Raw genomic sequence first — 14,180 nt, forward strand, 5'->3', positions numbered from 1 at the left:
CTGTGTCCCAGAGATAGCTCTTCTCTGAAATGAAGACTAGGGAACCCATATAAGAAAACTTCAGTTAATAGCCAGCTTATATGATGGGTGTACAAGCATTTCTCTGGTGGTGTGCAGAGGACATCTTGGATTCCATTCCTTCTCCCACTTCGTCTGATAATTAAGCTGAAGCTCTAGGCTTGCTCCTCATTTCTTCAGTCTAGTGCATGGCCCCACCAGATATAGATGTTGGGAAGAGAAATCAGTACAATTCTCTTGCCTTTTCTGCCTTTTTGCACTCACTATCCTGTTCGTCACCAAAAATAAAAAAGAGAGGCTCCTTTTTCCTTCCACCATGTTTTTTCGTCCTTCAGGTTCTTTCTTTTCTGTGCAATACCTTCCTTCCTTCCCCCTCCAAGCAATTGGTCATGCAGGGGGAGGAACCCACTCCAAAGCTACCAGAGGACTCCAAATCCTTTCCTTCAGCCCAGTGCAAGACCGGAGACACGATGAGAAAAATTGCCTTGGCACAGTTCCCTTGATTGAGGGCCATCACACTGCTATTCCCAGTACTTGCTGCATTGGATGGCACACAGGGGTACTCTGCCAGAGAATGTGCCAAGGGGAAAATTTCTACAGTGGAGGTCAAAGTGAGTGAGTTGGGGACCCCAGCCATGATCCTGTCCACCCTTTATGGGGTAGCCCATAGCTCTGAATTTCTTGGCTTTATAGGCTTACTGTCTCTGACAGTTAAGAATCCCCTTCCTCCTTGGCAGTATGCAGCAACAATGTACATGTGGGTTTAGGAGAACATAAGCTGAGAGGGAGAGGGAAGTGGTGACACCTTGTCCTCGCAGTACTTGGCGTTTGAGCTCTCTGGCAGAGGAGGGATCTGTTTCCTGCCCCTGTCTGCATAGCTGCCATCTTGAGCACTTCTCCAATGGGCCTCATGGAGCGGGGAGGACTCCATTTCAAAACTGAAGCAGCCTGCTCTTCCCTTTCCACCCAAGAGACCTTGGAGGATAACGAAGAAAACACCACAGTTAGGTAGCCCACTAGCTCTTCCTACTAACCACACTCATAGGCATAGGGTTGGGTCTCTTCTGACTGCTACTCGGGGTCCAAAAGGGAGAAGGGGGAACTTTCAGATGAAGGAGTAGATCACCGGGAGGATCCTGTTCCATCTGGCTCATCAGACAGGAGAAGTTCCCAATCCTCAGCATGTTTACATCCCACAGCAATCTCCACTAATTACCTTTTATTTCCTGCTGCTAGTAGCTAAACAGCACACATGATGAAACAGAAAACTGTTTTCTCCCATGAGAATGACATTTTGCATCTTGAGACTTGTTCAATTGCCAGGTTATTCACAGATTTCCCCCGTGAATCAAAAGGATAAGTTGGGAACAGGGCAGCTATGAATCGGAGTGGTCATCATACATAGACCATACAGTCTTGAAATTCACTAATCCATGATCAGGAACAAGATCCAGTTTCATATCAAGTGATCTGAGAAAAATGTGTCTTTGTGAGAATTAATGTACAATCTCATGCTGTGGGGATAAACTAGTATGAACAATTTCACAAGGCACAAACTATGAATCAGAGGATGGGCACAGCCTGTGGTTTTTGCCTGCTCCCTGCGTGTCAGTCTAAGATAGCTGACCCTATTCTCAAGGCAGTTGCAGGATTGCCAGTCACATGGCATCACAGTGAATGAATACAGTGAAATTTAGCAAAGACAAATGCAAAATTCTACTTTTAGGCCACAAAAGCCCAATGCACATGTATAGGAGGGGTATACTTGTCTCAGCAGTACTACATATGAAAAGGACCTTGGGATTATTGTTGATCATACATTGAACGTGACCCAGAAATGTGGTGTTGCAGCAAAGATGGGGAAAGCTATATTAGCTTACATTGACAGAACCATAGTTTCCTTACATATAGTTGCCAATTTGACACCACGTAACAACAGTTGAGAAGAAGACATCTGAGATACAGGGCTGTGTAACAACCATTCTTGGACCTTACTGAGAATAATGCTTGGGACTGTTGGGATTTGGCTCAGTTGGGAACATGGAATTAGAATACAACTGGAGGTTTTTTCATATGTGGTAGTGGACTTGTAATAAGGCACAGGAATAGTCATTCATTCATTTATTGGACAGTCATTTATTGATAGAGAATATTTTTAATGTAAAGGAAACAGATGAAACCAGATACTTTTTTGCATGGAATGTTAATTTTGAGAAGAAATATGAAGCCATGGCAATATATGATTGCAGCAGCAAGAATAACATATGCCCAGAGATGAAAGGATAATGACATACCAACACAAGAGGATTGGGTAATGAAGACGGTTGAACTTGCTGAAACTGATAAACTTACAATGTTGATGAAAGAAAAATCTTTCAATAATTTTAAGGAAGACTGGGATTTGTTTATTACATATTTGCAGTCACATTGGAGATATGAATCGGGCTTAGATTTTATAAAATAAACAGAATTGATATGTTGTAGAAGCTTAAATATATTACCATAAATAAGGGAGTAGAGTAACAATGGTATATATCAATCATTCAGGGGCAGGGGAGTCAGTTGTATATATTTACTTTTGTTTAATAGTTTAGTTGTGTTTGTTCATTTATTGTTTGTTATTATGCAAAGATATAGCTGCGCTAGTCTGTAGAAAGATCTTCTAGCACAGGGGTAGGCAACCTTTTTGAGCCGGGGGCCGGGTTGCTGTCCCTCAGAAAACTAGGGGGCCGAACTCAAAATGGTGCCCGGAGCGGCACGGAAGCTGCGGTGGGGGCGGCAATCGGCGGCAGAACCGGGCTGGGGCCGGTCCCAAGGCCTCGCCGGGCCAGATCCGGCCCGTGGGCCGTAGGTTGCCTACCCCTGTTCTAGCACCTTTGAGACTAACTGAAAGAAGATGGCTGCATGAGCTTTCACAAACTTAAGTCTACTTCCTCAGATGCATTTGGAAGATGTTTGTTGTTATTGTTTGTATTTTAGATATGTTTACAAAATGTGTTTGTGACTGTGTTTATGTTTAATAAAAATTGGGGTGTTTTTTTCCTAAAAAGAAGAAGAATACAACTGGAGCAAACATGCAAGTCAGAATTGTACAGTGGTTTTAGAACATTAAAAATACTGCTAGGTCACCTATGGTATAGTTAAGGAACACACTTACATCTAGAGTTGGGCCTAAGTACATCACATCTGTGACTGGAAAAGGCTGAAGGACCCAGGATATGTGTAACTTGCATCTTGTCTTTTGCTTTCCAGCCAGGTTTTCATCTCCTGTTATCATAAGGCCTCCTGAAAAATGCAATCTAGTGTCTGGTAGGCCCTGCTTCAAGATTCATTTTTCTCCAGATGCAGTAAGAGGTAGCTAAACTAATTATTTATTAATACAGCCCTTTAAAATGTAGGACTTTGTTCTCTGAAAGCCAACAGAAGGATGGCAGCTCTTTGTGTCTATGGTTGTAAAAGTAGCATACATTTTATAGACTGCCAAGTCTTGATTATTTAGCTCCTGACAGGCAGAAATTCAGGTGGTGATGTTTTTTCTAGCCTGGACATGAAACAGAAGCAAACTGAAATCTCCATCTGACAAGCAGTTGTTAAAAGTACGGGAATCCTACAGGAAAAATGATAGCAGTTCTGTGTACTTACAGGTTATTACAGATAGAGGCTTCTTCAGTTTAAACAATGATTGCTGTCTTCCTTTTTAAAATTAGGCTCTGCTTCTGTCTCTCTAATAGCAATGTCATTTTCAGGCACCAGTAGGTGACAGTGCTTATCTTCATATTATGAAAAGCTTCCCCTGTGCATTCCCATGTACCATTCTGCTGTTAAAGGCCCATAAGTACACATGTTTATTAATATCAGTCAAGAAGAAATGGCTAATTTTCTCTTCGGAGTGTTCGGTGGAGAGGGATATAGACTGATCCTCTTCTGTAGTGCCTACCCTTGAGATATACCTGTTTCCAAGCTTTTGAGTTATTGTTATTTCCCAAGTGGTCACAGATATTGAAAATGTAAAGTGAGCTGTCCACCATCTTGGAATGTCAAAATGAAGAAAAGGGAAGAGCCTTCCCTTCTCCCATAGATAAAAATGCAGAAGATAATCTAAAAACATCAGAACACAAATAATAAAGGGCATGTTATCTATAGTTACATACCTCCTGAATGCATACCACCAAGAAGCGGTGTCCAGGCAGCAATTCTAGAGTTAGGGACAGCGCACCAACAGCACAGTCCCTAATCCTAGGACATCATGGTGGTGGCGTAATGGCGGCCTCCCATCCATATGGGGCCACCAATGTGACATAAGCGATGCACAGAATATAGATGTCACTGCATGTCACTCATGACGTGTGCAGTGTCCCAAGAAGAACCCGTTTTTTCCTGGTTCTTTTTGGGTGGAGGGACGCTGTGCAGTTTTGCTCCTGTGGCATCCCTCCACAGGAAAACCGGCCACCTCCAGCCCACTCTTTCAGGGCAGTATGTACCGGGCCCTGGATAAAGGAGTTTGATTGTCAAAATCATCTAAAATATGGATAGTGATCCAAAAACCCTGAGGCTGCGTGCTGCAGCATTACCCTAATCTGAGGATTACTCTATCACCTGATAAAGCAGCCACTGTAGCATTCATATAATGGTCAGGAAAAAAGGAAAGCTGAAAAGACACCATTGTATAATTCCAAATGGAGGCAATTCTTTCACTTTCTACTTGAGCTATCTACTTACAAATGTGGGAAGATTACCTAGCTGTTCTTGCAAGACAGCTCATAATTACTAGTTCGGGCCACATCACTACACAGGTGGTGTCAATTTATAATTGTAATTTCTTTCCTATTTTCACTTTGTGTCTATTCCGAACTTTCTGTTTCTCTTTAGGCTTCTGAATCTTTGAGATTAAAGTGCCCTCTACTGTTTGAAATCTCCTGTTCAGATAAGCGGAATGACTGCTACTATTGAAAATGATTAAAAACAAGAGTCCTTAGGTACTTCAGAGACTAATAAAAGTATTGTGGCATAGACTTTCATGAGCTAAATTTGGATTCAGATACATGAAGTGTTATCCTCAGCTGGCAGGTGGATATAGGGAAAGCATTGTGAACATTGGAGTGTACTGCAAGGTCTATTCCAGTCAGACGAGAAATGCTTCCTTTAGCGGTAAAAAAAGCAATGGCTCAGTGCCAGTAAAAGTCTTCATTTAATTTACTTTGGCACCTGTCTTTTTCTCAAGTATTTCTTTAATAAATATTGAAAATGTTTGAATAAGCATATGGAAGGAGGTGTAATGTTAAGCCCCCATTTTTAGTACTCTTTAGTACTCTAGTACTTTTTGGATCATTGCTATATATTACAGGAAGGCACAGTGAAGGTGGCTCCAGTCCTACTAGTGGCAGAGTTCAAAATCACTCTCACTGTTGTGGACTTTGATGGGATCTCAAAAAAGCAAAACAGTAAAAAAAAAGTAAATTAAATATTAAATACTAAAAAAAGAAAACAAAAAGGTACAGTAACATTTTTGAAATCTCTAAACAGTTGCACATTTCCTACAAATGGGATATCTGATTCCCCCTTACAATTAGAGACAAGGAAATCTGTACTTGAGAAGAACTTTATAATGCCTTTAAAAACTTTCTAGCAATCTTGGAGTTATTATGGGAAGCATTCCAACATACAACATCACGTATCTTAGAAATTGCGGCCTAGTACTATATCCATAGGACTTTTGTTTTATCTTCCACCAGGAGGAAGTGTTCAACCATGTCACACAGATGAAAGAAGATGATGAAGATGAGGAGGCTGACTTGATTGAAGGAATTGCAATATTTTTGCCTGTCGCTTGTGTAGTGTTGGTGACTGTTTTCAATTTATTGGACTAAGGAAAACTAATTTGGAAGGTTGCAGAATAGTAGTGAAAAGGAACAGAAGTTTATCTTCTTAAGGAAACGACAATAATAGCCGTGCAGGTGGCTGTTTTGCCCACATACTGCAGATGACATCCTTTTCGTTTGCATTCGACCACATAAATAAGATTGCAGGACTGGGGCATAAAGTACTGCGCAATATAGTAGGTCCTGACAGTCACTGTGCTCCTAAAAATGACAGTCTAGTTAAGATACTTCCAGGTAATGCATCACAAGGGTGTGATCCTAAATTGCTGGATGGTGTTTTCTGGACAGCTTTTATCAGATTTAGTGGCTAGTTGAAAGCTGTAACAGCTGATAGTTCTAGCAAGATGTTCAGAATTTGCTAGCAATGGATAGCTTTGTCTAATTGCCGTATGGTGATGCTGGGTGGAAATCTAGCACGACTGGGAATTTGTTGTTGACTGTTACTTGACTATAGTTTTTTTGTGGGTTTTTCGGGCTATGTGGCCATGTTCTAGAAGAGTTTATTCCTGACGTTTCACCAGCATCTGTGGCTGGCATCTTCAGAGAATGCTTGCCTGGAAAGGAGTTGGGTATATATTTCCAGGCAAGCATTCTCTGAAGATGCCAGCCACAGATGCTGGCGAAATGTCAGGAATAAACTCTTCTAGAACATGGCCACATAGCCCGAAATACCCACAAAAAAATATGGATGCCGGCAATGAAAGCTTTCAACTGTTACTTGATTCTTTTAGATTTTCTCTGCAAATGAAGACTACCCTTACTAAAGTTGGACTTACTTCTGTTGGAGGCTCATTAGACCTCCTAGTATTAAAGATTTCATGTAAAGCTTGAATCTCTGTAGTATATGGTATGTTTTTGTAAAGGAATGTAACCTCCAGTGTAACAAGTTTGGTATCTCTACCAAATTGATAAAAGACTCAATTCTGAGTAAGAAATCATTCATGTATGTGATATGTGATAGGAGGGTTGTTTTTTTTACCAAGTTCTGTACATTTAAACCAACAGCTATACAGATATAAAGAGAGATGTTCTCTGTGGCTGTGTTTATTTCCTCAAACAATACAGGGCATCCTGGATGGTTGCCTCTGAGGATTTTTGTATAAAATCCGCAAAATGTCCAGCACTGGGATTTGAATTTATAAATTCAGCTGTCTCTTTTTTAAATAGTTCATTTTTTGTAAAGTTTTGTATTATTTCAGTGATATATTCATTTAATTCAGTGATAATGTCTTTGTCCAAAATTTTCTGTGTTTGTTCATCTTTCAGTTGTCTCACATATGGCCACAACATACAAACATAAGCTATGGTTTTGTAATTATGAGCCCCCTAAAACCTTAAAGATTTCTGAAAGCAATCCCATTTAGCATTGATTAGCAAAACTGTGGGCCCAAACAGACAGGCCAAAATAAAGCTGCTTTGGGTAACTTTGGGGTTATGCTCTTTAAATGACACATGCATCTTAAAAGGCTAGAGGTTGTGCCAAAGCTGTGCTCCAGTCCTTAGGACTTGAGCGTGGCTTTGGTGTGGCTTCCAGCCTCTTAGGACACATGCATCATTTAAACAGAAGATCTCCAAAGTGACCCAAAGCAGCTTTATTTTGGCCTGTCTGTTCGGGCCCCATAGTGACTTGCTTTCCATACATTTAGCTTTTTGTCTTTCTTTCACTTTCTCTTCCCTGCAGCAGTTCATAAAGCATGTAGTCATGCATCATGATCACATGTAAATCATAAGTCCAGCTGAGTTAGCCTCAGAAGAGGTGGAGAACATCAATGAGTTATTTCAATGTTTGGCTCAACAATTAAATTTGCACGTTCATGCTAACCTTTTATAGAGATTTTCCAACAGAGCCTTTATGTAGTTTGTTGCTCATATGGTTGGAACTAATAATAAATAAATAAATAAAGTGATGTGTCATCACATAAAACACCATTAACTTGATAGCTGGGTCCTTACATGGGAGATGGCCAATGAATACCAGGTGTATTTCTGTTAAAATTATTATTATTCTTTATTTATATAGCGCTGTAGATTTGCACAGTGCTGTACATAAAACAATGTTTCCATTCAGTGTCTGTCGGCACTTGATCCTGTCTGATCTTGGAAGCTAAGTAGAATCAGCCCTGGTTAGTACTTGGATGGGAGATGGCCAATGAATACCAAGTGTATTTCAGGTGTAGGTTATATTTCAGAAGAAAGAACTGGCAAAACCATCTGAGGATTCCTTACCTAAGAAAACCATATGAAATTCATGGGATCGTCATAACTCAACTGGCAACTTGAAGGAACATACATGCATGCGCAAGTGCTATTTAACTCAGTTGGACTTGTAATTTATAGATGATCATGCTACATGGCTACATTAATGTCCTACTTCAAAACAATCAATTTGTTACAGATAATAGTGAAAACAGAACAAAATAAAGCTGCATAACTTTGGAGTTATGCTGTTTAAATGACACACACATCAATAAAATATTGATCTTAATAATAAATCAAGAAGTGTTCAGTAGGCCCTCCACATTTACGGCTTTGACTTTTGCAGATTTAATTGTTTATGGATTTGATTAATATGTTTTCTCTAGGAATATCTAGGTCTTCCAGCACAACATTTCTGTAGGTTGACCTTAGAGTCACAGTGGAGGGCCTAGATATTCCTAAATAAAACACATCTCTAGTCATTTGTAGGTCCTCCAGTGTGATTCTAGGTCCATTTCTGGCAGATATTGGCCATAGAATTAGAATCATAGAATAATAAGAGTTGGAAGAGACCACAAGGGCCATCCAGTCCAATCCCCTGCAGAGATTCCTAGAGGAGTGTTCTCTCAGGTTAAAATGGATTTTTTTATTTGCAGGTTTTCACTTTTATGGGAGTCCTGTATTTCTAATCCCAGTGAATAGGGTGGACTCACTGTATCTTGAAATGCAGTCTAAAGCCTTAATGTTTATACTTATTTCACAACGAATGTAATAGATGCATCAAATGTTATGATTCTATCTCAGATGTAAAGCAGACCTTTAAAAAGCACTATGTAATAGATGGAAATATCCCAGTTGTCTCTAGTCTACCTTACATTAGGTCCTATCTATTAGCTAGATAGATACATTGATAGAGGATAGATCAATTTCTGTAATATTAGTAATTATCAGCAGTGACTACTGTTTCGTACTTCCAAGTGTCCTACAAATTAACAGCTGGTGTGGGTAGGAGTGTGTTTGCCATCACCATTTAACCCAATCATGTTTACCACACTCAATAACATATACTCCCCATAGATCTATCTGGGAATACAGCCAACATTTTGATTGGTGCCAACACCTCACCATTTCTTGTATGAATTCTTTGGAAAACTAGATCTCAAGAGCAAAATAAATTGTACACAAGGTGAGTTGTGCGAATGTTTTTCATTGCTAGGATATATATTTTGATAGCAGAATTGTAATTTTCTTGACAAAGGATTAGCTAGAAGCAGCAAAGATCATACACAGAGTATAGTTCTGTACCCATCTAAAACTGATAGAGTAATTAGGTAATATCATTGTCTAATTAACAATTTGTAAGCCACTCTGATAGCATTTTGGCTGAAGAGCAGGGTATAAATAAACTATTATTATTATTATTAACATCATCATCATCATCATCATTGAACATAGCTTCTGTCTTAACGGAAAAAAATGGAACTGCCTTCACACATACAATATTTTAGTAAAAAGCAACTTGTAGAAGCACATTTTGTCTATTATGAATGAATTTACTAAAACTGGCATTTCAAACATTAAACCTTTTGTAGCTTAGATAGGTGTACCTTGAACTCAGTGATAAGAGGAACCATTCTTTGACCTACGTTTTGGTTACTATTTGGAAGTAATTTGTCATGTAACACAATCCATGGCCTCTAAAGTGAGTTATTACTGTTGAGGTTATAAAAACTGTAACTCATTTTTTTGTTTTTGTTTTCTTTTTTAAAAATTTAGGATTGATTGGAGAATGGAATAAAATTTGAAAAATTCTACTCAGAATGCGATTAAAAATAACTAAACATAGAATTTGCTGCTTGCTACAAGTGTCCATCCACTCATTATGGACAATCTTTAAAGCTATATAGAGTAATATAAATTGCTGCTGAAATAATTCAAATGTAATGTTAAAAACCCACAAATTTATGTATTTTTAATGTAACTTAGTTGTACTTCATTACCAAAAAAAGCAATTTTAAAAAGTGATAGTAAAAAGTATTAGTCTTCTGCTGAACATAACCAGGCTTGACCTGCATGGCCAGCATAAAATTCTGTTGACCTTTGCTTAGTTGGTCGTTTCCTATTTCTTAAAAGCTACACCTTCTGTTGTCAGTTCTCCTAAATTTAATAGGTATCACAGGTTTCCAAAACACTAACTTTAATCTGAGACTGTGTAGAGCTTCAGAGGACATTGCAGCTCTTTTAACTTTGAATGGGCTTACTTGAAAGCCCCTCTGAAAGTCTACATTTGTACTGATGCATTTTTACACATTCTGCTTTGGAACAAGGACAGTAGGGATTGTAACATTTTGCTTCAGACTGTGTTTTCTGAAGACATTTGCACTGGTGTATTTTCACATACACTCCTTTTGTGCAAAAACAGCAGGAATCAAAATACTGTGGGCCTTCCACATTCGCTGGGGTTAGGGTTAGGGGCACACAACTCCTCTGAATGTGGAAAAACTGCAAATAAAAAAGATTATTTTTTTAATCTGAGAAAACACCTCCCTAGAAATCTCTCCTCCAACACAACTCTATGGTCAACATTTCCCAGAGGTTTACCACAGAATCACACTGGAGGACCTACAAATGGCCAGAGGAGTGTTTTCTCTAGTTTTCTCTCTAGTGATCTCTAGGTTCTCCACAGCAACTCTGTGGTCAGCATTCAGCAGAGATGCACTGGAGGACCAAGAGATTCCTAGGGAAAACATATTAATCAAATCTGCAAATAATCGAATCTGCAAAAGTAAAAAATGCAAATGTGGACCAACAACTGTATTTTGCTCCAGACTGCATTTTCTGCAGACTTTGTTTTCTGCACCTTGAACTCATTGGATTTCCCCCTCCAAAGGCACTTGTAGAGATTTGTTTTCCATCTTCCTTTCAACTACAAATACTTGAAAACTAATCTCATCCTGCTCTTGGATTTTCTGTGTTTTGTGAAAGAAATAATAATTCGAAGTCGAAGGCTTTTATGGCCGGCATCCATAGTTTTTTGTGGGTTTTTCGGGCTATGTGGCCATGTTCTATAAGACTTTCTTCCTGACGTTTTTCCAGCATCTGTGGCTGGCATCTTCAGAGCCACAGATGCTGGTGAAACATCAGGAATAAACTCTTATAGAACATGGCCACATAGCCCAAAAAACCCACACAAAAAATTATAATTCCTTCACCCATTCCTCTTCTGTGGTCATAAGACTATCATTTCAGCTGATGACTGAATCATTGCCAAATTGTGTGTAACAGAATTGTAGTTGTCAAAACTGTTCATCATACTGCAGCTGAGGCATAATCAGTGTCAGAGGCAGCAGTACTATTGCTTCATTTCTGAATGAGTTACATGACATCCATAAAGAACAGTAATGCCTTTTCGGCAGAGAAAGAACAATACAGTACAGTAATAAAGCATCCTGCAGACCAGTAAAAAATTTGAACGACATTAAAAAGTGGATAAGTCACTTCCAAGTGACACTTGTCATGTTGTTGTTGTTGTCGTTGTTGTGTGTCTTCAAGTCATTTCTGACTTAAGGCAACCCTAACCTGTCATGGGGGTTTCTGGCAAGATTTGCCATTGCCTTCCACTGAGGCTGAGAGCATGTGACTTGCCCAAGGTCATCCAATGGGTTTCTTGTCATCAGGATGGTGGTGAACTAACCTGTGTTAATCCCTCTTCTGTTTACAGGAGAATCCCTCCCCCTCTATATCTTGTGTTTTGCCATGCTGCATTAAATACCTACGCTGAAATCCTACATCAAAGACATAGCCACAATGTCATAGCTGTACTTTAACTCCCCATTTGACCCCTGAAACCCCACCTCAAAAGCCAACCAGATGGCTGGAGCAGTGGAGGTCTTTCCTGGTGCAGAGTGGGGGCACTGGAGGATGACGTGAACAGCTCCCTTCTCTCGATAAGTGAGGCTGTAATTAAGAGTTGTGTCCCTGAAGGGGTCCTTGCCTCCACACCACCCACCCTCAGTGTCACTCAATGGCAGGAAGAGCTGGTCACATCATCCTGCAGCATGGTTTTGCAGTCATGGCAATAGTGTTACAATCACAAATGAGAATATGACACGATTACCATGTCCTAAGTCTAACTTACAATGTTGTAACTGACTAACAGGATGCTAGCCAAAGTGTGCAGCTGAGTCTCATGTTCTTTCCTACTGTACAGTAAGGACATGAAGCTCCGGTGCAGATCAGAACTACTGTGAATGGGCAGCAGAAATATAAACCTACCCTCTTACATAGAATCACAGAATCATAGAAGTGGAAGAGACCACAAAGGCCATCCAGTCAACCCCCCTGCCATGCAGGCATTCACAATCAAAGCATCCCCAACAGATGGCCATATAGCCTCTGCTTAAAGACATCCAAAGGAGGAGACTCCACCACACTCTGAGAGAGTGCATTACATTGTTAAATATTTCTTACTGTCATAAAGTTCTTCCTAAGGTTTTCACATGTGAGGGCTAAAAAAACCCCATATACATTATATTGGTGGGGGTTTTTTTAACCTTGCAAGGGAGGCTGGATTTTAAAACAGCATGTAGATACCCTGAAAAGAAGGTTGGGAAGCCAGTGGCCCTCTCCCACTATAGTTTTCCAGTTTGTATTCAGAGGTATTCTGCCTCTAACCCTAGAAAATGTATTTATCATATGTAGTAGTCATTGTAATTTTATCTTCCTTGAATCTGAGTGTTCCTCTTCTGAAGGCAGCTAAGCTAGTGCCTATCACTGCATCTTATAACCATGAATTCTGTCAGTTAACAATGTATGCAGTCTGAAGGTATTACAGATTGAGAAAAGGTTCACCTACTATAGCTCTGCCATGCAGCTGTCAAAGTATGTGAAGGACGTCCTCTCCTATCTCAGGCATGAATAAAACCATGTAAATGCTACATCCAGTCTCAAAGAGTTCCCACCCCTTTACGAACAACATAAATGGAAAAGCCAACTATTTTCAGCTTTTCCCACAATGGATTTCTTGCAGTAAAAGTCACTCTGGCAGCCACACACAGTCAATACAAAATCCTCTCTTCCACCTAGTACTGTATTTTAAAGAATATTTATTCTGAGCTTTCATTCATAAGGTAGCTTAGGAGCAGTATCAAAATAGAACATAATTAAATGACAATACAAATCTAAGCAAAAATGTATTTGCAGAAATTGCACAAACACAAATTATCAAGAGTACTGAATAATTAGTGGTTCTCTCAAATGCCCTCTGAATCAACACTATCTTAACGGATTGTGCGGTACTGTGATGAGGAAACCAGGCAGGTCCCCCATCAGATCCCAGTGAGAAGTACCACTGGAGTTATTTCAAAGAGAAGACCCTGGTTTATGTAGTCTTCCATTACACTTCAGGGAGGGGGATCATGAACCCTTAATAGCCAAATACTTGTCTTACTGCTCCAGAAGGTGTTTGAACCTCACTGTTTCTACATGAAGGCTAAAAGTTTCTTGAACAGTAAAATATATCTCCTGTCAGGGCTGGCATCAAGTGAAGGCCCAGTTGTACACCCGCAGATGCTTCAGAGGCTCAAAAGGTCCACTGATACTCCTTCTGTAATCAAAGTCATGGTGCAGCTCAGCTACTGCTTCCCACCAATGCCAGCCATTCATCCTTCTTCCTACCTTAGGGAACTTGTTCAGCTTTGTTCTATGGATGCCTGGTTAGATTTTCCAAAAATGCAATGGAATAGGAGGAGAAAACATCCATAGTGAGGTACAAATGTTGTTAAGCAGTGGCTAACAACAGCAAACTGCTATGTGAGGCCTCTGATGCAGTACCAGACTAAGGGACTATAAGTGACACCATGCCAGGGATCCTTATCCAGGCCACAATGACATTAGATGATGATCAGAAATTGGAACAGACTCATTAGATTTAAACAGAAAGGAGAGAAAATGTTGGGTGTCATTGGTATATTGATGTCAAGCCTCTAAACTACATACAACCTTTTACAAAGGTTTCATATATATCTTAAAAGGGGGGGGGGGGAGATGGAATCCTTTGGAATTCTGTAGGCCATGACCAAAGTGTCA

This window comes from Sceloporus occidentalis, unplaced genomic scaffold (assembly GCF_023333645.1).
Source record: "Sceloporus occidentalis isolate IW3139 unplaced genomic scaffold, rSceOcc1.0.p SCAF_5, whole genome shotgun sequence".
In the NCBI taxonomy this organism is placed as follows: Eukaryota; Metazoa; Chordata; class Lepidosauria; order Squamata; family Phrynosomatidae; genus Sceloporus; species Sceloporus occidentalis.